This window comes from Scylla paramamosain, chromosome 18 (genome assembly GCF_035594125.1).
Source record: "Scylla paramamosain isolate STU-SP2022 chromosome 18, ASM3559412v1, whole genome shotgun sequence".
In the NCBI taxonomy this organism is placed as follows: domain Eukaryota; kingdom Metazoa; phylum Arthropoda; class Malacostraca; order Decapoda; family Portunidae; genus Scylla; species Scylla paramamosain.
Window position 1 is genome coordinate 18152150 of NC_087168.1, and position 25000 is coordinate 18177149.

Genomic DNA, 25000 nt, shown 5'->3' on the forward strand with positions numbered 1-25000 from the left:
CCTTGGCCAGTGTTCCTCTTACATTGAGAAAAAGAAAAAAAAAAGGAAATAAAGGAAGCTCCAAGAACCCACCAGGTGTATACACGTGGTAGTGCCTTCATAACACATACCTGCCTAATTCCACCTGTTATCATCATCCCTAAATTTGTCTAGTCTTCTTAGTAATGATTTTTCCTGTATAGTTACAATCGACGAACAGAGAAAGAGCATAATCTACAAGAGAGAGAGAGAGAGAGAGAGAGAGAGAGAGAGAGAGAGAGAGAGAGAGAGAGAGAGAGAGAGAGAAAGCTAAACACAATTGAAATAAGTATGGTATATTAGTAGATTTCTGTTCACAACCTTCCCTGCTCCTTCTTTCTTCACCACCTCCTCCTTAAGACCAAGGTGCCCCGTCCCGCCCATCACCAAACCCTCTCCAGGTGTCAGTCGTCAATGATTCAGGGAGTCGCCTCTCAAACCGCCAGTGTCCCTCCTCACTCCTGTCTCGATTTTTTTTTTTTTTATAGTCAAGGGTTAACAGTTTTGATCTTTTACTTAGAATTGTTTTCATTGCTTATTTATTTATGTATTTATGTATTTTCTTGTTTTTCTTGTGTTAATTCTTTTTTTTATTTATTTATTTCTTATTTTTATCTATTTTTATCTAGTTTTATCTTTATTTTATTTATTTTACTTTATTATCTATTATTCTTTATTTATCTATTTATTCTTTTTTTTTCCGGCAGTAGGATTCCATTCTCAAATTTCTCGGCGTCTTATCTCGACTACTTTAAACATGGGGCTTCAGTGGAGGTTATTGGGGGTGAAGGGGAGGGGGTGGGGGCGCCCGCTGTGGTTCAAGGGTTTTTTTATGATTCCGGTGATAGTTTAACAAGAATCATGGAAGCTGTTACGGTATTCATGATAATTTAACAGTAATCTGGAAGTAGTTAGGGTTTTCAGGATATTTTATAATGATCTGGCAAGTTATTAAGGTTTTCAAGAGTGTATTTGTGATTCTAATGATGGCTTGAAAAGGATCATTGAAGTTGCTAGAGTTTTCATGATAGTTTAAAGGCTTAACAAGGATTCTGAACGTTGCTAGGGGTTTTAAGTGCCTATTACCCTTCCCTTAGAGTTAATGTAGCGATGATTACTGATTTCCTGCCGTACATATGATAGTTTTGTTGTTTCTTGTCATGATATTTCAATTTCTCATCTTTACCGTTTTCTGTGACTCTTCAGAATTTATTTGCAATGGTTCACAACAATAAATACAAATACTAACTTCATGGTCAGCGCTGGGAAACACGGCCAACATTCTCTCTCTCTCTCTCTCTCTCTCTCTCTCTCTCTCTCTCTCTCTCTCTCTCTCTCTCTCTCTCTCTCTCTCTCTCTGGCCTAGGGCAACAAAATAGTTATATGAAGAATAATGCACACTGAAGATGCCAGTCACCAAATTACTCGTATACCAGGTGTAGGTGAGTTTACCTTAGAAGAACCGATTTCTATAATGTCCAGGTGGCTAACTTATTAACGGTGACTAAGATATTCCTCTCTCTCTCTCTCTCTCTCTCTCTCTCTCTCTCTCTCTCTCTCTCTCTCTCTCTCTCTCTCTCTCTCTCTCTCTCTCTCTCTCTCTCTCTGAAACTAAGAACAAGCTTAAGGATTGCTAAACAGATTGAGACTTATTGACAATGAAAATGTAGTTATGTATACGAGAGTGAGAGAGTGAGAAAGGATGAAGCGAAAATGACATAAGATGAATGAGGGGGAGAGAGAGAGCGAGTCCCTATTCCATGGTACCTTATCTCTGACATATAACGGGAAGGGGAGGTGACAGGGATAAAAAATGATTTAAATTAAACTTTTGGAAAAAATTTTAACAGGTCCGGACGTGTACAAAAAGTTGAAAAAAATGGACATTTTTTTTATCTCAGGTTACAGATGATTAAATCATGAAAAGCAGAAGAATATTGATATACAAAATATAAATCAATCGAAAAGTGCGTGTTTGTTACGTTTCTTCATTTTTTTTAAGTGAAATAAGATTATTATCTGTACCATACTCCTAAGAGCTTAAAAGACTATTTTACATATGTATAATGGCTCCTCTTTAATTATAGAACATATCACAATTATTAGATAAAAATTTTTAAATAGATTTTTTTTTTTTTTTTTTTTTCTTTATCACAGGACCGGACCTGCATGATTCCCCATGAATTCATGCTACTCAGCATGAGCATGCTATTCAGCATGATTCATCCTGCTCAGGATGATTCACACAAAGCAAGATTTAGATTGATTAATATTGCTCAGCATGATTCAGCATTATTAACGTTATTCAGCGTGACTCAGGATGACTGATGCTGCTCAGCATGATTCATGTTATTCAGCATGAGCAGCATGAATCATACTGACTCATGCTGAGCAGCATTAATCATGCTGAATCTTGCTGTGTGTGAATCATGCCGAGCAGCATGAATCATGCTGATTCGTGCTGAATAGCGTGAATCATGTTGCTCAGCATGATCCATGCTGAGCAACATGATTCATGCTACTGAGCATGATTCATACTGCTGAGAATGATTCATGTCCAGCATTATTCAGAATGATTCATGTTGCTCAGCATAACTCAGCATAATTCATGATGAATAATGTTGTGCAGCATGAATTATGCTGAATCATCAAAGTAAATCATGCTGCTCATGAATCATGCTGAGCAGGATGAGAGAGAGAGAGAGAGAGAGAGAGAGAGAGAGAGAGAGAGAGAGAGAGAGAGAGAGAGAGAGAGAGAGAGAGAGAGAGAGAGAGAGAGAGAGAGAGAGAGAGAGAGAGAGAGAAATTAGTGTGTGTGTGTGTGTGTGTGCCCCCTCTCTCTCTCTCTCTCTCTCTCTCTCTTAGACACACACACACACACACACACACACAATGCGTAACTTGGAGCACAGCGGGAAGGGCGGTGGCGGGAGGACAACATTCCCTTGGGTCTACGGATCAGTTACTAGAGAGAGGGGAAGAAACAAACAACAACACGCCGTAATGCCATGAGAATTGTAAAAAGGGATTTGTAGATATTAGGATTTTTAATCTTTATTTCTATGAAATCTTCTCAGTTGCCAGAGAGAGAGAGAGAGAGAGAGAGAGAGAGAGAGAGAGAGAGAGAGAGAGAGAGAGAGAGAGAGAGAGAGGTAAAGTAGCAATAAGAGAGGGAGGGTAAGGTAAATATGGGAGAAGGGGAGGTGTATGTGAAAGGGAGATGTCGAGGGGGAGAGAAAGAAGGCAGGCCTAAAATACCTACGTCACAGACACCTGTAGCCAGTCACAGCTGCCATGAAAAAAGATGACAGGTGTCGCTTTCGTTGAAAATTTACTTAAAAAACTGCTTCATCAAGTATGGAGTCAACAATATTGTTTTTTCTTTAAGTCAGGAACATAACCCTATAATCAGATAAAAATTTTGAGATTTAAATTTTTAGCATTTTTTTATTAAGATCCGGTCCTATAAAAAAAAATTGAGATTAAGAATTTTTCTCTAAGATTGCTAAATGTTGAATTATGAAAAATAGAAGAAGAATATTGATATAAAAATATATTTCAGTCGATAACTTGCTTCCTTTTATTGTGTTTATTTATTTATTTATTTTTTTATTGTACATATGTCAAATATCCTTTAGTGTTCATATGAGTGGTGTGTAGATAATAACCATGTTTTGCTTTAAGAAAAAAAAAAGAAAAGAAAATTAAGTTACAAAAAGCTTTGTCAATTGATAGACACTTTTTATATTAATATTCTTCTGCTTTTCATGATTTAGTAATCTGTAATCGTATAGTAAGATTTTTAATCGGAAAACTTTTGATTTTTTTTTCTTTTACAGGAAAGGACCTTAGTTCAAAAAAATGAAAAAAAAAAAAATCATTTTAAAAATGTTCATGTGATAATTGGGATATGTTCCTTAATCATTTCTTCCTTCTCCCTTCGTCACTTTCTCTTCCTCCTCCCTTCATCATGCATTCATTCTTCCTTCCCCCTTCCTTCATTGGTGATACATAATGAAGGGAGGAGAAGAAAATTATGGTCCTCTTTGTGCTGGAAATATTGAAGCTGGTCCCATGTGACCTGACCAGCTTCCAGGGACACATCCACTAGCGCGCACGCACGCGCACACACACACACACACACACACACACACACACACACACACACACACACACACACACACACACAGTTTTTTCCCCACCCACATAACCGTCACCACTTGGTCGCTCGCTGTCGCTCACTCACTCATTTACACACTCACTCAGGTACTCACTCACGTGGTCACTCCCTCACTACCACCCGCTCACCCACCTGATTCCTAAGAGTGTAACATCCCTTCATCACCATACCAAACCGTCGTCTTACAAGAATAATGTAAACTAGGACTAAAAAATTTGCTACATTTTGAAATCACAAGAATACAAGTAAATAAGAAAATAAGGGAGCCTGCAAGAATTCATTAGGCCTACACGTGTCAGTCTTTCTTTAAAACATATCTACCTAATCTTACCTATTACTCTTATCTATAAATCCCTAATAATCTAAATCTTATTCCTGAATCGGCAATAACAACCGGATTACTGCGTATATTCCATTCATCCATTTAAGAACCAGTTTTTCCCTATATCTTCTTGAAATCTAATCTTATTAAGCTTAAACCAATTATTTTTTATCGAATCCTTATCACTGACCATGAGGATTTTGTTCATGTCATTCTTGTTACATCCCTTGCACCACTTGAAGACCTGTATCCTTTATCATTAATTTTCTAAACAAAGCACTATGACCACTCACCCACTCACCACCTCTCAACATTCATTTATTCTTACAGATGCTCTTTTCCTCCAGACACAGACAACCTTCCAACCTTCCAACCTTCCAACCTTCCAGTGCCTCTCTACACCTCCCTCACCCACACATCACAGGCTATTATGCAGCATCTCATTGACATTAAGACCCCTCTGTACTTTTATGCTCCTCGCCGCCTGCTCGTCCCTTCATCACTTCGTTCCCGCCCTCTGTCTGACACGCCCCACTCGCTCCGTCACCCTGTTAGTGTTTTTTTTTTTTTTTTTCTTTGTATTTATTGTCATTAGGGTCTTGTATATGAGTCACTTGCTGGGAGACTATGTGTGTGTGTGTGTGTGTGTGTGTGTGTGTCGTCTCATTACGTACTCACCCAGACATTGAATATAAAAGCTGCACTGAGGTATCAATTAGCAATAGAGAAACAGCGTAACACCGGATTCAGTTTTTGACAAGTGTGATGTATAAAAAATATTCATATATTGCAAAAAAAAAAAAAAAATGGGGGGACAGAGAGAAAAAAAAATAAAAGGAAGAGAAAAATGCTTCTTTAAAATAGGTTTGTTGAGTGGAAAGGAGAGGTGGGTGGGGGGAGGGAGAGCCTTCGCCTTTACTACTTTACTCATTATCTCTTACTCTGTGTTGAATTGTGTAGCTTATGGTAAACTCTAAAGGGGGCAGCAAATATTAGTGTAGTGTTGTTTGTTCTCCTCTAATGTCCCCTTTTCCGTGTTCCTTTTCTCTGTGAATGTACTTCGTGGAAATCTATAGTCTTCTTTTTCTTGTTTTTCTTCCTGTTCTTGCTGTTGTTTTTTGTTCGTCTTCTTGTTTTCGTTCTCATTGTTGTTGTTGTTGTTGTTGTTCATGTTGTTGTTGATGATGCTGTTCTTTTTCTCCTCCTCCTCTTCCTCCTCCTCATTATTATTATTATTATTATTATTATTATTATTATTATTATTATTATTATTATTATTATTATTATTATTATTTTATTCTTCTTCCTTTTTCTTATTTTCTTCTTCTTCTTCTTCTTCTTCTTCTTCTTCCTTCTTCTTCTTCTCCACTACCACCACCACCACCACCACCACCACCAGAGGGCAACACACACACAGCAGTCAATCCCCAGCAGTGGTCACGCCTCTTGAATGAACACAGGGCATTAGAGACACGTTTGGCCTTCTTTCCAGCCTCCTTGAAGCCTGGGTCTGCTGGTCCATTCATATATTCATTCACTAAATCCACAGGAACCAGGCGGGACTAGAGATCACGGAGGAGAGAGAGAGAGAGAGAGAGAGAGAGAGAGAGAGAGAGATAGAGAGAGAGAGAGAGAGAGAGAGAGAGAGAGAGAGAGAGAGAGAGAGAGAGAGAGAGAGAGAATGGAGGGAGGAAATGGTGCTTTAAATTCGAGTCCTCTTTTTTTCTACCAGGTTGTTGCGTCATTGGTTGTCGTGGAGTGGCTTACCTGAGTTACCTGAATGACGTGCTTGGGTGGTGGTGGTGGTGGTGGTGGTGGTGCTTGTGTGTATCTTTCTAATGACTGTGTTGTATGTCACTGCACGGCTGAGGTTGAGAGAGAGAGTGAGAGAAAGAGAGAGAGAGAGAGAAGAGAGAGAGAGAGAGAGGAGAGAGAGAGAGAGAGAGAGAGAGAGAGAGGATAGAGAGAGAGAGAGAGAGAGGCAGATAGGCAGAGAGAAGGAGGGAGGTAGGAGACAGACATACATACAGACAGACAGATACAGATAGGCAGACAGGGAGGAGGGTGGAGCTGTATTCTGTGGCACTTTCTTCTCTCATAAGTGCTGTTTTCAAAGGCTATAGGGATGGTTAATCGTCTCTCTCTCTCTCTCTCTCTCTCTCTCTCTCTTCTCTCTCTCTCTCTCTCTCTCTCTCTCTCTCTCTCTCTCTCTCTCTCTCTCTCTCTCTCTCTCTCTCTCTCTGTGTGTGTGTGTGTGTGTGTGTGTGTGTGTGTGTGTGTGTGTGTGTGTGTGTTCCATTCAGAAAAGTAAGATGAGAGACAGTAAGGACAGTTTGTCGAATTTTTGTTTGTCACCATGCATGGCATCAGTAACGTCACACTAGTAAACAAAGAAGGGACCGCTTTGCTACACAAGTCCTGCTGTAGTCCAAGAAATGGGTACACTTTATGGGGGTTCATACAATATACTCATGGTGTAATAACACATACAACCTAAAAAACGAAGTGCATACATTTTTTTAAGTTCCCGAGACATTGAGAGGCATGTGCTAATTGGAAAAGAGCACGTAAGTTTGCAGATAAATTGCTGGTAATTAGCTTATATTTACCTGCAGTGTAGTTGGCCTAATATTCCTATGCATTTCTTTCATCCATTCCTTTCCATTCCTTCAAACGAAATTAGTATAATTTTGTGAAAAGATGAATAGGCCTAATTAAAACCTACTTTGGGCTGAATATTCACGAGTGTACGTAAAAATTATCCGTTTTCTCTAGTGATTTAGGCAAGTAGAGGTGCGTCTAATGTATTTTTTAAATTTAGTTTTTATTTATTACTTTATTTTTTTCCTTCATTTTTTAATTGTACGTGATGGTGATACTGCAGGTTTTGCTTGCTGATGCTGCAAGTATTGTTGACACAACACAAGCAGATCCAGCATGATATTAAGCAAATATCAGCCAAAATAAGTCTTTTCGGCCTTATTTCACTGTTTGATGTGCACCAGATGTACCAATGACGTGAGTTGTGACGTCATCAATGACATTTCAGTGGACTACCCTTACTGTCTCATCCTTGCAGATGAAGACCGTGTAGATAAGTTTTTATATAGGTAGACCTTATGGAAATCTCCTTATCTTTGTCCATTTATTTTGTTATCCTACTTGATCTAATATTTTTATGTATTATTATTCGTTTTATTTGTGTAATTTGATTGAATTTTAATTTATTTACTTATTTATTATTTGTTTTAGTTGTTTATCTATTTATTTCTTTTTTTATTTGATTTTTGTTAAATTAGCTTTACCAAACTTGGGTGTTCTGTGTCGTGTCTGTGAATTGATATCGCACTCAATACTGGCGTCGTGCAGTGGCGGACCCTGATCCTGAGTTCAGCCATCATGTGCGTGAGGCTCTTGTGTCCACATTAGTTATTTTGATTATCTGCAGTTGTTAACGCTCGTATGCTTTGTATGTCACTCTCTCTTCCCTCACGTCCCTGTGTCACTTGGCTGTCCGCCCTGCACCTCATCCATATTCCGTCCATTTAACTAACTGCGGCAGAAGGTTAACAGTAATAGTGTCTTGTGTTTCCAGTCCCTCATTTCCTTGGCTGGTAAGGATGATGACACTGCGCATCACTGTTTCTTTACCTTTGCAAGACTTAACATTTTACGAAGAGTGGACCTAAGGGAAGTTTTCCTAAATTTTCCAGCGTGGCTCTTGGTCTTGACTGTAAAGAAAACTACAAAAGGGATAAAAAGAGGAGAAAGAGAAAGGGTTAGTAGAAATAAAAAAAAATATATATATATAAAAAAGCAATACGACCATCATTGTAAAAGAAAACTACAAATGGGAAAAGAGGAAGGAAAAAAGGAAGGGAAAAGAAAAAGAAATTGCCAGCCTTAATAAAAAAACAATATGACTTTCACTGTAAAGAAAGCTATCCAGTATCTCACCTTTTTTTTTTTTTTCATATAAAAGGACAGATTAGAGGCATACACTATATCTGCGTGCGGCCTCAGCTCTCGTCTCCGTCTGTTTGATCGAAGTGTAGTGTCCCACCTTTTTAATGCTGTGAGTCACTTTATTTCCCCCTCCCAGTACCTGACAATGTTTCCCTTTCTTTATTACCCAGCCGAGTGTAGTACAATCATATTCTTATCATCATACAAATCACACGTTTCCCCCGCAATTCTTGACAATGTTACTCTCTATTATTCAGACGTGTGTTTAATAGTATCCGTCCTTACCATATTAGAAGACTCACATGTATCCCTCCCAGGACCCGACGATGGTACTCTGTCAGTCAGCTGTGAACAATACTATCTCTCATTACCATCCTGTAAGTCACACATTTTCCCCCTTGCCCCTGGTAGAGATGCCTTTCTATATTACTTAGCCGTGGAGTTTTATTCTCCTCCCCCGCGGCTGACTGGTGTAGTGAATTATACGTTGTTGACGGTGTTAAGTAGCGTCCCGTCCATACCTGCTCTGCCCTCACACCTGGCCTGCCTCACTGGGGGATTCTTGCGTCCTATCTGGTGCGTAATTGTCCGGGTGTCATTTTTTCGTCTTTTTATTTATTTATTTATTTATTTAGTTATGTAGTTTGTTAGTTACTTAGTCAATTGCTTAGTTAGTTAGCTAATTAGAGAATGAGTGAGTGATTAATTAGTTAGTCAGTGAGTAATTGAGGTAGTGAGCTAGTTAGTTAGTTCAGTACTTTTTTTTTTTTTTTCTGACGGGGTAACTCGTAAATTGCAATAAATTGTGTCTCCCACCACTTCCGTCTATACTTGAACGCACTTGTTTCGTAATTCTAATATTTCCCACTATAGAACGAGAGAGAGAGAGAGAGAGAGAGAGAGAGAGAGAGAGAGAGAGAGAGAGAGAGAGAGAGAGAGAGAGAGAGAGAATATATAGCATACAGGTGTGAGACAAGCTGAGGAGTCCCCTGGGCCGTGACGCGTGACATGAATATATGGATGGAAAAGACTGAGACACAACAGGAGCGTAAGAAGCCTCCATAAGTGAGCAGAGGGTTGAGAGAAATGAGATCTTCTATACGAGTACACCTTATATCCATCTCTTGAAAATAGATATGTTGTGTACCTCAATTTGCTCTGAGGTAAGATGCTTTGTTTGGGCGGCGTGGAATAGACGGGCAGGTGAAAAAATGAATGGAGGAGATAGAGGAGTCCTTATGGTTGATGGTGGTGGTGATGATGATGGTGATTTGACACATTAAAATTATCACCGGTTTTCATTTAAGAGAGGAACATGTCTAGTTAAATTCCCATATTTTTCAAGTTTTAGGTGTTTTATTTCATCTACATACTTTCAGCAGGGAGTTATTGTGGTTTTAAATGTGTTTTCATGACTAGTGATGGTTTAACTATTATTCAGCCCCATCAGTGAGATAAAAAGCCCATGAAAACTTGAGTCACCATCTTTGTGGCCTTTGAAGAGGAAACAGAAAGTTATTGTGATTTCAGTGTTTTTTTTTTTTTTTTCATGATTCTAGTGATGGTTAAACTCTTATTTAGCACCCATGGAAACTTGACCTATCTCTGTGGCCTTTGCAGTAGTCCTGATGGGAGAAGAAAGTGTTTATGAATACTGGTCTTTCTCTTATCATTACGAAACCTCTTGCTAGTTTTTCAGGCAAGTTATTCCAGACATCACAAAGGCATTGTTAACAAGAGGCTTGTTATTTTCATGTGATTGGAACATAATATTATGGACACGTGTATGAATGCGTGTGTGTGTGTGTGTGTGTGTGTGTGTGTGTGTGTGTGTGTGTGTCTGCGCGTGGGTGTGCCTGGGCGGCGCCTGTGTGAGGAGGGAGGGAGGAGTCTGGGGCGGTACGGGCGGTGTGTGAGGCGGGGAAAAACCTATCTTCATTCCAGCCCGTAGTTGCCGTCAGCTACCTTGCTCTCCCGCGCCGCCGGCACCGCACGCACCGCACCAAGGTAACACTGCTCGCGTACCACTGCCTTGCCCCACCACCTCAACAACACTACCTCACCAGAACGTGCATCTTCCATCCTACTTTCGTCAGATTTCGTGATAAATCCTCGCTCTTCATACTTATTTACCTGTTCATCTTCTCTGATTACTGTCCTTACTTCACCAGTTAAACAAACTAGACTTTCCTGACCCGAGTGTATATCTGCCACCGTTCTCTCGTCAGGTTTCTTGATAAGTCTTCTCACTTTCTTACTTTTCTGCTTCTTCTACTCCTCCGATTAGGGTGTCTTTACTTTATCTTCACAGACTACACAGACTAGATCCATTACCTTCACTAACCCTCCGTGACTCGAGCGTGACTTCTTGACGTGAATTGTTGTCATCTCTCTTCACACTTTTTTCTTACTTCAGTTTCGGTTACTGTACCCATGCTCTGCTTTCACATTACACCCATTGCTTTCACTTAACTTACGTGACATGAGCGTGAATCTCCCATCAGTCTTGTGAATTATTGTCTTTGCTCTTATTTTTCTGTCACTTTAACTTCTTATTGTGCCGTTACTTTATCTCAACCTAACAAACATCACTTTAACCTAAACAAACATTGCCTTCACTTGCCTTCAATGACCCGAGCGTGAATTTTCCGTCGCACTCTCGTGATAAGTCTTCGGTCTCCTCGCTTTTCTCTCACTTCAACTCTGGTTAATATTACTTTACCTTCACAAATCAAACTAGACTCATTACCGTCACTTACCTTACGTGACGCGAGCGTGAATCGCCCATCGTAGTCTCGTGATACGTCCTCGCTTCTCTCACTTTTCTCTAATTTCAACTCTGGTTACTGTTCTTTTACTTTACCTTCACAAATCGAACTAGACCCATTACCTTACGTGACGCGAGCATGAATCTTCCACCGTTCTCTCGTGAATTGTCTTAGTTCTTATTTTTCTACCACTTCAACTTCTCCAGTTACTGTCTGTACTGTAAACCTTCACCAGTTAAACAAGCTAGGCCCATTATCTTCTCTTAAACTCCTTCATCCAAACTGTATCTCTTAGATCTGTTGTTGCGAGTTGTTTTTCCCTCTTTCTCACTTTTCTACCGCTTCAACTTGCCCGGTTACTGACTGTGTGGTTGTCTTACTTCAACAAACTACACACAAACTACATCCATAACCTTTACTTAACTTCCCTCACCCAAACGTGCATCTCCTTTCGTAGTCTCGTCGGAATTCGTGATAAGTCTTCGCTCTTCTTACGTCTGTGTGACTTCAGCTTTTCCCGTTAATGTATCCTTGTTTTACTTCCACATATTTCATAAACTACACCCATTAACTTCATTTAACTTTCCTGAGGCAAGTGTGCATCTCTTCTCGATTTGTCGTAAGTTTCTTTCTACTTTTTTACTCTTCTTCTGTCCTTACTTCACCTTCACAAACATTACAAACTAGACCTATGTTTTTTTTCCTGAAGATCTGATTAGTGTGCTGAATCGTCTCTCTCTCTCTCTTTCTCTCGTATCAAGTTTTCTTTTTTTTTTTTTTTAATCCCATTATCTCTATTTTTTTTTTCTACCTTATTTCTCCTCTTGTTAATTTTTAGTTAGTCGTTGTTTTCTTATTTTTGTATCTAACTTTTTATTCCAGTTCGATTTGTTGAGTTCAGTGTAGTTTTTTTTTTTCTTTCTATGTATGTGTTTTGTGTACAGTTTGTGCATTCATAGTATTTTGTGTTTTTCATACTCTCTTCTCCTTTTCTGATTCTTGTATATATATATGTTTGTTTTTTTTAGCTCCCAAAACTCTCGCCTTTTCGTGTTTCTGGTTGCATTTTTTCATGTTTTCCCAAGTTTTCTTATTTTCTTCGTGTTTCCGTGTATCTCTCTCTCTCTCTCTCTCTCTCTCTCTCTCTCTCTCTCTCTCTCTCTCTCTCTCTCTCTCTCTCTCTCTCTCTCTCTCTCTCTCTCTCTCTCTCTCTCTCTCTCCGTTTTGTCCATGTCTCTCCCTCTTTCCGTTTTCTGCTCTCACTCACTTCACCTTCAAACTTTCTCGTTCCTGTTTCAACTTTTCTCCTTTGGTTTTCTTCTTCCCTCCTTTCCTACCTCCTTTCTTTCCCATACTCCTGTTTGGCGAATGCTTCCTTCCACCTATTTTGTTTACAACTGCGTGGGAGGAGGGAGAGAAGAAGCGTGGGATGAAGAGAAGGAGGAGGAGGAGGGATTAGTCGGAAAATAAAAGGAGGTGAACGAGAAACATTGCGAGGAGTAGAAGTAAGAAAATTAGAAAGGAAAGGAGGAGAAAGAGGAGGAGGAGAAGAGGAAGATCACTAGGAAAAATAGAAGGAAGAGGGGAGATGGAGGTAAACAGGCAATATAACCAAGAAGAGAGGAGAAGTAGGAAGATAAACAGCAGGAGGAGGAGGAGTAAGAGGAAAAGAAGGAGGAGGAGGAGGAGGAGGAGGTGAACGAGGATTAAGACGGCTAACATCAGCAAAAAGAATAAAAAAATGGAAAGAAAAGAAAGTTAGAAGAAGAAAAGAAAAGGAGAAAAAAAGAACAAACAAGAAAACGAAGATGAAAGGAGAAAGAAAAGAAAAGAAAAGAAAGAGAACTCCAATCGTATCGGGGAAAATTAACATACATTTCCATTCCCTTAATTAAGCGTGGGAAATAAACGGGGATTACAGGAACTGCTGCGTCGCCTTGCATTGCTGCCACAGGTGTGTAGGTGGTGCACGTGTCCTCAGGTGCGCCGGGACACTGAAAACACATAGAGAAAGAAATAAGGGAGAAAGAAATAAGAACTTGAGAAAATAAGGGAAGCTGCAAGAAGCCATCAGGCCTACACGTGGCAGTCCCTGTATCAAATATACTTGTTTCCACCTATCATCCCATCTAAATTTGTCTAATCTAACGACTTAGCACTAATAACCTGACTACTGAGTTCATTCCATTGACCTACCACTCTGAAAACCAGTATTCTTCCTATCTTTTTTCTTTTTTTTTTTATTTAACTTTTGTTTTCATAGGAACTCGAGAAGTTACAACAAGACACTTTGCAATCGTTGTACAGTAGTGACCCTATGAAGTATAAATACCTAGGGAAGGAATAAGGAGGAGCTGTTAGTGTCAAGAAATGTGGTGTGTTCTTCAGTTTTTCTATTCTTTTTTTTTTCTTCTTCTTCTTCAGGTAGAGAATAGAACACTGATTGATTGATTGATTGGTTAGGATTTTGACAGTGCAGCATAGAGGTCATATGGCGCCTTGAGAGAGAGAGAGAGAGAGAGAGAGAGAGAGAGAGAGAGAGAGAGAGAGAGAGAGAGAGAGAGAGAGAGAGAGAGAGACACACCAGTAGATCAATCGTCACTTTCCTCCTGTCTCTATTAATTAAGCCGTATAATGTCTCCACTCAACCGAAACGAAAGGGAACATCTTGAAGCGCCCAGACCTCCTCACACAACCCTTTAAACTCACTCCGCACTGGTATGAGTTTCAGAGGCCGTGTTATATAGTTTTTTTTTCTTTTCTTCTTCTTCTTCTTCTTCTTCTTCTTCTGGTATGGCTCTCTAACAAACTGATGAACTGCGATCGTACTTTGACAGAGGTTGTTTCAGACACCTTCCACAACAAGGGAGTGTTGCTGGTTGCTGTTCCGTTTTCGTGTCCATTCCTCATTTTCACTGCTTCGATTAGTTCAGGGAAAATGGGAAAGATGTAGCGGGCTTTTTAAATGTTTTCGTGTAGTCTTAACCATTGAGGGGTTTGTGTTCTGTGGTAGATGTAGGAGTGTGCTTAATTAAGAGGGACGGGTTGGATGTGTAAAAGATTTCTTGGACAACCTGGGTTACAAAGACTGAGGAGAACGAGTTTGGAGAAGTAAAGCAAGGTAGAAGGTTATCATGTGTTAACCCTTTCCCTGCGATAAACAACAGTTCACGGTACTGAAAACGACGTATGAAATCTTTACAAACACGTAAAAAGAAAGAAGGCGATGGAAATAATACATTTTACAGTTTCTAGTCCGTGTAATGTTTGGAGGTGGGTGTAGAACAAGAAGAAATGTCCCAGAGTGGTTAGTGACTGAGGAAAGATGAGCCAAGTACCAGTGAGAGGGTTAATTAGTTGCAGTTAGGTTATAGTTGGGATAAAAAGGTATTAAGAATTACTAATACATAACTGAATAATTACAGTAACAGAGTCCTTGGTTTAAATACTTCGAGAAAAGATAAGAATTAATAAAGATAACTAGATTTGTAACTTAACACCTTCTTATCTTTACTGAATCACCTGTTAGTTAGTCAGTCAGAATATAATTGTGCTGGAAAGGTATTAAAACTGCAAATACATAAGACTGAGTAATTGCAAAGACCACGATAAAGCGTAAACTCAGGAACTGATTGCCTGCTTCTGCATACCCTCTTACCCTTGACCTGAACTGCTTCAAGAGAGAGGCTGCAAGACACTTATAAAATTTTGGATGATCCTTTTTTTATCACTATATTTTGTAGGGACTTGCGCCTTCAGTGGGCCTTTCATCTTATAACTTTTATAGCCGCAAGTCAGTGCTCCCCTTATATAAAGAACGGTTTTAAAGAATATGAGAAAAGATGAGAATAGATAAAAGTGAGTAACTAGACTTTTTAACTTAACCCGATCCTCTAATTACGTCTAGAATGTGATAGAGTTCTTAGTATTGAAAGCCTCTAATAGGTTCCTGGTACTTCCTATGCTTCAGTGGCGATGAATGCACGTCACGTTGAAAGGACAGCGATGCAGCAGACCCCTAATCCGTTCAAAAGGAAACCAATTAAACTCTCAGCCCCTTTCTGTATTTTTTCTATGTTAATTACTCCGTCATAAGGGATGACTCTCTTTGTTCTTCCTTATGCTGGAGTGTGTGATCGAGTTATGGCTGGTGGTGGTGGGTTGCTGTGTGTGTGTGTGTGTGTGTGTGTGTGTGTGTGTGTTGGGGGAGAGTTTATTTGGTTGTTGTTGGTGGTGGTGGTGGTGGTGATGGTATGTTTATGAGTATTGCTATTTATGCAGGTATTTTAAAAGATATCAAGACTTTTTTTGTATTGTTTGTTATTCATAATTATCGTTCTCTTGTCTTGTTTGTTACGTTGACTTTACATTTTATAAGTTGAATTGTGATTGTCAGTGTTTTGGCTGTGTTAGTATTAGTCGTTGTGTTAGTGTGGTGTTCTGAGTGAGTCGTCAACTTGTTTTTTATTTTATTTTTTTTCCTCATTATTCATATCTAGTTTTTACACTGCATTTTTTAAAGTTTCATTCTAGTTGTTGGTATCCTAGTTGTTATGTTTACGAGTGTATGGATTAATTGGCGTTGGCATTAGTGGTATTTACAGTGAGCTATCAACAGGCATTCAGTTTTTAATCAGTTATTTTTCATGTATAGGTTTCACATTTTACGAGTTTAGTTCCAGCTGCCACTGTTTTTATTGATAATTATAAGTTTACGAGTGCAAGTATTAATTAGTACTGGCAATAGTGGAGCGAGTTATCAACAGGTGGTTATAGATGTCTACTTTTCACATTTTACAAGTTCAGTTCTCTCTGATGCTGTTCCTGTTGATATGTTTACGAGTGCCGGCATTAATTTGTTCTGACATGAGGAGTATTCAGAGCTATCAACAGGTCTTCACTTCTTATTTGTCAGCCCTCATAACTTGTTACCCGTGACAGCCTTGTTGGTGTAGTTATGAGTGGCTGACTACATTAGTGTCGATTCGATCTCCCCCCCCTCCCCTCTCTCTCTCTCTCTCTCTCTCTCTCTCTCTCTCTCTCTCTCTCTCTCTCTCTCTCTCTCTCTCTCTCTCTCTTTACTTTCCAGCGAGTTGTACTGTTCCAGGAGACCCTTCTAAAAGACATCTCTAAAAACTAAGTTGACGATTGGAACCATTTTACACTCAATTTTTGTGGAAGGGGCAATTAAACGAACTTTTTTTTTTATATATTTTTTCATCACATTTTCTTTGATCTCACAGCGACCAGTCCCCCCTCTACACGTCCCTAAAAAAAAAAAAGAAAAATCAGATCGGATTATCAACACTTTTCCCGCTTAAGGCCAGTTTTCAATCCGGGCTTTACGTCTCACTCGCTCTCCGCTCAGTGTTGGTTGAAGTGTGGTGTCAGTGTGTTTGCCTGGGCGCCTCCTTACAGCATCTGCAGGTGGGGGAGGGGAGGGGAGGGGAGAGGAAGCGGGGGAGGGGAGGGGAGGTAGGCAACCAGTGAGGCGAGGCAGTTCTCAGTTCTTACCAAAGTCCATCCTAAGAAGGTGAAAAAGTTTGCTTCCCGTGACTGGTTTTCTTTGGATGGCAGGATTTGTGAATGTATTTGAGCCACTGCTGCTTTTCTGGAGTGGAATGCGTTACGGAAATAAGATAAGAAAAAAGAAAATGAGACGGTTTGGTCACGTATTAAGAAGAGAAGACCAAGAATCGATTAAAAGAGCCTGGAGAAAGCTCGTGACGGAAGAAGATTGAGAGGACGCAGAGAATGAAACGGAGGGATGAATTTGCGGCACAACTGTAAAGAATGAGAGTCTTAGGGGAAGATGCGAGGGACAGAAACACCTGGAGGAGACTCGTGCATGGCGCTAACTCCTGACTGTAGAGAAGCGGCAAAAAGGAGAAAGTTTACTGGATTCGGTGCGGTATGATTGAAGTTGCTATTAAGTAACGTACGATAATTGCAATGACATATGCAGTTACGAGTGAAGCAGAGGGATGATTACCACATTTTTTTTATTTGTTCTATATATTTATCTAACTATTTATTTATTGTTTTTTGTTATTATTTTCTCAGTAAATGGATGTGACGGTGGAGATGAGATGAATGCCAGAGAGGGAAGCACTTGTGTCTCCCCCTGGTGAGCTGAGGGAGACAAGCCTTTAGTCTCGATCCCTTCATTGTATCGGCGGCTCATGAAATATAAAAGTATGTGGTAATTAAAAGGAGGACAAGGAGAAGGAGGTGGTGGTGGTGGAGGAGAAAGAGAAAGAAGAAGAAGAATGAGAAGAAGAGCACGAACAGGAATGAGAAGAAAGAAAGAAAGAAAAAGAATAAAAAAAGCTAATTTGACCCTCAGTTTGGTATCAAGAGGTGTCCTGCTTTTCCTGCTCCTTGCACACCCTGCGTTAATCTGTTTATGTTGTGGTGCTTAAGTAATGGTGTTTTGCATTCAATTTTTCTTCAGTTTTTATTAATTTATTCTAGTTTATTTTATTTAGTGATTAATTGTTTGTTATTTTACTTTTCACTTTCATTCATATTTTCATTTCTATAAATTTATTTTTTTATAGTTTATTATTTATTTACTTATATTACCTATCCATTTCTTTTCTCTCTGTTTGGTTGATTAATCGAATTAAGGTCATAATTATGGGGTCTCGTAAAGAGTACTTGATTCACGAGGCCGCCGAACATCGAACTCAGCAGTGACCTGAAAGCTGACGCGTGTGTCAGTGACTGGTTCCTCCTTCCTCTGACCTTCACCTGGTTCTGAAGAGGAGTATGAAAACAACTCTTGAAGGACATTTGCTTCACCCGTTTTGTAATTGTTCTGTTAGTAATTGTTTCTGGGACACGGTGTTTAAGTGGACTTTTTTTCCCCCCTTTCTAAATGTTATAACTTCTCAGCTTGTCTCATTTTTGTTTAAGATCAGATCGTGAACAAGAATAACAGACAGCGGATCTTTTCTTTCTCTTTAAATGATGCTATAAGTTCGTAGCCTGTCTTCTTTCCATATCAGATAATATGAACAAGAATAGTAGACATTTTCAACAACAATATCAGTAACAGCAGCAACATTCCCTTTCTCCTCCTGTTTATCGTTATTATCATTACAAATAACAACAACAACAACAACAACAACTACAACAACAACAACAACAACATGCCATCCTCCTCCTGGTTATCATCATCATCATCATCAGTATAACCATCATCATCAATACAAACGAACGAAAAAAGAAAAAAACAAAAAGACTGGAAGTAGAACTGTACCACTTTATACCATGTTAATGAAAATATTCCCCCAAATTAATCAAATTTTACAAGCGTGAACGTACATTTTCCATTCATTTCCAATTAAAAGTAATCATAGGAAATTAATTTTTTAGTGTACCTGATGAGAAAATAAAACAAGATTTCCCCTTCCACGCGTGAATCAATTGTAATGGTGACCCTGTGCTAAAATCTGTCCTTTCCCCCTACGTGTCTTTCATATCTCTCCCCCCCTCCCTCTCTCCCTCCATCCCTCTCTCCCCGTGGCTTCTCATAACTTCCTAATCTTAATATCCCGTGACTCCTTAGAACGCCTCAAGAGTTGGGGAGAGAGAGAAGGCACGACAAGAGAGTCTCACGTTACCATTTGTTCCTCTCCTTACACTCCTGCACTCTTCATCCCTCCCACTCCTCTCCTCTCTCCCCTTTCAGTCTCTTGTTTCCCTCTAAGTACTTTAACACATCGTCGTCTCATTTAAAGTTCTCAGATCTCCTTTTGTTCCTCTCCTTTCACTGTACTCCTGCGCACTTCATCTCTTCTTACGCTTCTCTCACCCGCTTAGCACTTTAATACTGCCTTCCCCATCAAAGTGTGCTAGAATTCTACACCATTAAGTATGCTCCTCTCCTTGTGCTCTTCATCCTTTTCATCCTTCTGTACTATCCTGTTTCTCTCTCTTTCATCTTATCCCTCCAACTCTTATCCTTCTATACTATCCTGTCCCTTCACTATCACCTGTACTACCCTGTCCCTCCCACTATCACCTGTACTACCCTGTCTACACTTTCACTCTTCTATACTATCCTGTCCTGTCATTGTTACCGTCAGGCATCACCACCATCAGCATTCACAACACCACCCCTCGCCGCCCCGTAATCAACTCACAACACCGGTGCTAAGACGCGCGATGCACTCACCCGCCCCTTACCAACATTGAATAGACACGTTAAAGAAATACAACTTACCCTTTTTGTGGAGAAATTCACGAAGTAGGGCGAAAGTTTCAGGCAAAGCGAGTGTTTTTTCTTTTTTTATTTATTTCATTTTTGTGGGGGTAGGGAGAGAGGGGGTCCAGCTCATTTGATCTGAATACGTTCATTAAGTAAATGTGTGTTTTTTTAGGGGCCGGAATTTCTGATAGTAATGATAGTGACGTGATATTTTCCTAGTACCTGTTTTATTTATTTATTTATTTATTTATTTATTTATTATTATGTGTGAGGACAGTGACACATATGAGAGAGAGACAGAGAGAGAGAGAGAGAGAGAGAGAGAGGATATCTTTTGTTCTTATTGTTCTCACTCACGCCTCATAAGGAAAGACGTCTCTGTTCTTCTAGTCTCTCCCAGATTCCTGTCCACTGGTATCCTTGGTGTCTCTTCGTCTCAGTCCTACACCAATACGGGCAAATCTTTCCACACATCTATCAGTCTCAGCATCCTTACTGATCAGTGTGATTTTCTTAAAAGTAAGGAATAACTGTTTTTTTTTTTTTTATTGTATACGGGAATTTGCTAGCTAAAGGCACCACAACTAAGAAAAATAATGATAATAATAGAAAAAATAGGAAAAGTTTGTTATGCTGTCCTCCTCAAATAAAAAAAAGGTAATAATAGTAAATTTAAGATAAGATAAGAAGTTTAGCTTTGTTCCGATTAGTGTGTGTGTGTGTGTGTGTGTGTGTGTGTGTAACAGGTGGGCGTGAAAGATGCCAAGTAAAGTTCTTTATTTATTTTTTATTTATACATTTATTTATTTACCTACCTAGTCTCGCATTGAGAGTCTTCAGAGAGAAAAAAAAAAAAAAACACTGAGAGACTGGTCACCAAGATACGAGTACAACACCTGAACTTTGCCTTGAATCTTTGTCACACACCTGCTTGCTACTTGTCCAGAGAGAGAGAGAGAGAGAGAGAGAGAGAGAGAGAGAGAGAGAGAGAGAGAGAGAGAAAGGTATGTGAAGGTGAAGGTGAAAGTGAGGATTTGTAGCAGGTTACGTACACTAATAGAGAATAATTGCATTAGTCACTCAGGTGTTTCTTGGTAATTCACACCTCTGCCTTCAGGTGTGTGATTGCAGTTCCTCTGTGGTATTGTAATTACTGGTGATTTCTTGTGTATTTTGTAATGGGAATTGATTTTACATACCTTCTTTTACTTTCTTTCGTTTTTATTTATCTTTTTTTCAGGAGCGTGATGTGAATAAATATTTTCCTTGTTTTTTAATTGTTTTTGTTTGTTTCTTTGTTGTTGTTGTTGTTGTTGTTGTTGTTGTTGTACTTTTTCTTTTCCTTGTTTTTCCTTTTTTTTCTTTTTGTTTCTTTTTTTTTTCTTTTTCTTCTTCTTCTTCTTCTTCTTCTTTTGTTTCATTATTATTATCAGTATCATCATGATTAATAGTAGTAGTAGTAGTAGTAGTAGTAGTAGTAGTAGTAGTAGTAGTAAAGTAGTAGTAGTAGTAGTAATGGTAATAACAGTAGTAGCAGTAGAAGCAGTGATAATGGCAACAACAGCAACATCAACAACAACAATAACAACAATAGTAGCATTAGGAATAGCAGCAGTAGTAATAGTAGTAGTAGTAGTAGTAGTAGTAGTAGTAGTAGTAGTATCAGCAGCACAAGTTCACGTTACCTTACGTTCCTTGTCTCCCCTTCTTGGTGTTCCTGAAGGGGAGGGAAATATTCCAAGGCGTGTGTGTAATTATCAATCACTGAACATAATCGCTCGAAGTAAGTTTCTCTTTCACGCTTATTTAACTTTTTTTTGACGCGCTGGACACACACACACACACTCTCTCTCTCTCTCTCTCTCTCTCTCTCTCTCTCTCTCTCTCTCTCTCTCTCTCTCTCTCTCTCTCTCTCTCTCTTGCATCTTCTATTTATTTTCCTCCTACGCTTCAGTTGACAGTATTTTTTTTTCAACTATTATTTCCTTCATTCGTTAATCTTTTTTTCTATTGTTATTTTATTGGTCGTATTTATTTATTTATTTTTCCTTTCCCACCGTATACAACTTTTTTTTCCCTCCCTTCTCCGATTTTTTTTTTTTTTTATTAGTGTTGGTGTTGCAGTTTCTTTTACCTTTCTACACTTTTTCACTCACTTTTTTTTCTTCTTTTTCATATTCGCTGTATTTTTTTTTTCTTTTTTTCTTTTTTTCCCCTCCATACCTCACTTTTTTTTTCCCCTTTACTTTTCTCTCTTTATTTCCTTTTCGCAGTTGGTGGTGTTGGTGTTTCTATCTTATCTCCTTTCTACGCTTTTATTCTGTTATTTTCTTCTCTTCTGTACTCTCTCCTTTCCTTCCTTTGCAGTAAAATGATAATATGCGTCGTTTTATGTTCTCGTGAATCAACAAAACCGTAAGTAAATGCATAAATGAATAGCAAAAATAAGGTATAAACTTTACCTAAAAAATTATTACGTCTTTTTTATTTATTTATTTTTTTTTATTACTGAGACATGAAAAAGTGAAGGAGAAGAAGAAAAATATCAATGCTAGATTTTTCTTTTTTCTCTTTTATTTGGGCGTGAATTTCCTTTTTTTCCGTTTTCTTTTATTAAACTTCTCCCTTCTCACATTGTTTCTTTAATTTCTCGTGATATTTATTGCTCTTTCTCTTTTCTATTTGCTTTTCTCTTATACTGTGTACCTCTGAATGTCTCTGCCTTCCTTTGTCGTCTGTCTGTCTGTCTGTCTGTCTGTCTATCTGTCTGTCTGTCTGTCTGTCCGTCCGCCTTTCTGTCTGTCTGTCTGTCTGTCTTTTTTTTTCTATTTGTTTGTTTAACCTCCTACTGTGTTTGTCTTTTTTATTGTTTGGGTGTTTGTCTCTCTTCATGACTATCCTTCTTTCTTTTCTCAGTTTGTTTGTCTGTCGTCACTGATTCATGCATTGTTGTTTAGAAGGAAGATAATGATAAGTAAATATACAAATAAATGATATAGGTGGAAGTCATGCTGCTGAGGAATGATACCTGATAGAAAAATAAGAAAAAAAGTCTTTAGTTTGATTGATTGATTGATTGATTTGTTTATTTATTTATTTATTGATTTATTTATTTATTTATTTATTTATTTTCGCCGTATCTGCCTCAGCTTGTGTTTATATCTTGTGTATAATGTGTTAGTGTCTGTTATGCTGCTCCCTGCCTCTCTGTCTATGAACGTGTTAGTGTCTCCATTACGGCACGTCCCCTTTTGCATGTATTTCCGGCCGTCTCTGTCTGTCTTATGTATGTGTGTCTGTTTCAAGTCACGCCCCTGCCTTTCTCTGTCTTTGTCCGTCTGTTTCTGTTGTATGTAAGCGTCAATATCTTACACTACATATCTGCCTGTCTGTACCTCCGCCAGTCTCTGTCTATCTTTCCTTTACCTCTACTGTACATCTGTGTGTGTGTTTCCCTGCCATGCCACACCTCCGCCTGTCTCCAATCTTATTATATATGTATGTGTGAATGTCTTTTCTACGCCCCGTTTCCGCCTTTCTGTCTCCCGTGTGTTTGTGTCCCCGCCATGCCACACGAGGCTACGCGGTCTGCACGTGGAGTTCAGTCGCTCACTTGCCCATTCATGTCATCCAATAAAGTTATCCGCCTTCTTCTTTTACATAATGTCTACTTTTCATCCTTGTACATCTTCTTCTCCTGACTTATTTATTCATCGCATCTTCTCTTCTATCTTCTTTTCATTCCCCTTATTTGTCGCTTCTACTTTCTTTAATTTCTTTTTGTGTTTTTTTTATCTTTCATTTTCCTTTCCATGATTTCTTCTTGTTCTGTCTCATTTTTTTTTTTTTTCTTCTTTTATCCTGTACTCAATTTTATCTTACTCTTTATATTTTTATCGTATCCTTTACCCGGTTTTCTATCCTCTTTTCATCTTGATTTGTCTCTCGTACTTGTTTTCATTTTCCACTGTGTTTTTTCCTTATCAGTCCTGTCCATTATTTAATTTCTGTTCTATTCTGTTTCTTTTTATGCAGTACTTGATTCTATTTTACTTTATACTCCTATTTTTCAGTCTCAAGCGTAATTTCTGCTTTGCATCCCTTAGTTTCCTTTCACCTTCTTGCCTTACCTGAACGTCTGGCTATCCGTCACCTTATCCACCGGCACTCTGGCATTCTTGAGGCTTGATGCGACATGCCTATACTCCAAGATTATACGAGAGTCATCCCCCACGCGTAATTCCTTTTTATTCCTTTGCTGTGTCTTTTCCCTATGACTGTTTTTTTTTTTTTTTTCTCTCTACTGATGCTGGTACTGTTCTTCTTCTTCTTCTTCTTCTTCTTCTTCTTCTTCTTCTTCTTCTTCTTCTTCTTCTTCTTCTTCTTCTTCTTCTTCTTCTTTCTTGAGGTGGAATGTCAATACTTCAAGCCCACACGAAAACATGAGAATACAGAGAGATAGATAGTGCTCCTCTCTCTCTCTCTCTCTCTCTCTCTCTCTCTCTCTCTCTCTCTCTCTCTCTCTCTCTCTCTCTCTCTCTCTCTCTCTCTCTCTCTCTCTCTCAGTTGGCCTTTTTTTTTTTTTTGTTCAGTGGGGCTTTTTTTGGGGGGTTTCATTTTTTGTTGCCCTTGGCCGGTGCTTCTCCTACATAAAAAAAATAAAATGTACATAGATCGTTTATTGACTTAAAAAATATTCAGTTCTCTTCCTCCATTTCACCGAGTATCACCCATTAGTCCTTTCTTTTGTTTAGCTTCTTTATTATAGAAACTCTCTTTATTTTCATTTCTCGTCCTACATTCAATAACTTCCTTCATTGTATCAAGTTTCGCTATTAGTTATTCTTCCGTTTACCTTCCATATTACACAAACCTTCCTTGTTTCCATCTTTCACTTTAAATACACCAGGCTTCCGTTTTATTCCATCAAATCTTACTTACGAGTCCTTTGCTTCTTCCGTTTACCTTCCATATTAAACAAACCTCACCTTCGTCTGACATTCAGTAACTTACTTTCCTCCATTTCACCAAGTTTCGCTTACCAGTCCTTTCTTTTGATTAGCTTCCATATTAATCTTTCTTCCGTTTGTCTTCCGCATTACACAAATCCTCCTGATTTCCACCTCTCGTCTTACATTCAAAACTTTCCTTGCTCCATTTCATCAACTTCCGCTCATCAGTCCCTTTTACTTCTCGTGCTTAGCTTCCCGCAGCCCACGCCAGTCTTCGTGTACGTACCTTCCTCAAACACATTACCAACTCGGAGCCTCATGTTCCTCAGTTACCCAGTCTGACATCGCACTTAGCCACCCACGGTACGCATCTTCCTCCGATGAACCTTACAGGGACTTGGGACACTGTTGAGGTTCTAGTTGTGTTTGCTTGACCCTGTTGCTGCTATGGTCGTCTTTGTCAGTATTCAGAGCACTGTGGAATGCTGTATAGAAATGTTTGCGTGGACACAGAAAGAGAGAAAGAAAAAAAAGAGACTGGTAGGATGCATAACTAAAAGACTAGTACTGAAATATTAG

At 39.0% G+C, this 25000-nt stretch overlaps 1 protein-coding gene across 2 annotated transcripts in view; it reads left to right on the forward strand.

Annotated features, from left to right (window-relative positions):
• The first annotated feature begins 10418 nt into the window (after positions 1 to 10418).
• Positions 10419 to 25000, forward strand: part of LOC135109226 (uncharacterized) — a 40443-nt gene continuing 25861 nt past the window's right edge. The window contains exon 1 of one of the 2 annotated variants that reach the window (XM_064020445.1): positions 10419 to 10493. The gene's annotated coding sequence lies outside the window, so the exon portion shown is untranslated. The remainder of the gene's footprint in view (positions 10494 to 25000) is intronic. The other variant, XM_064020444.1, reaches the window with a different exon arrangement.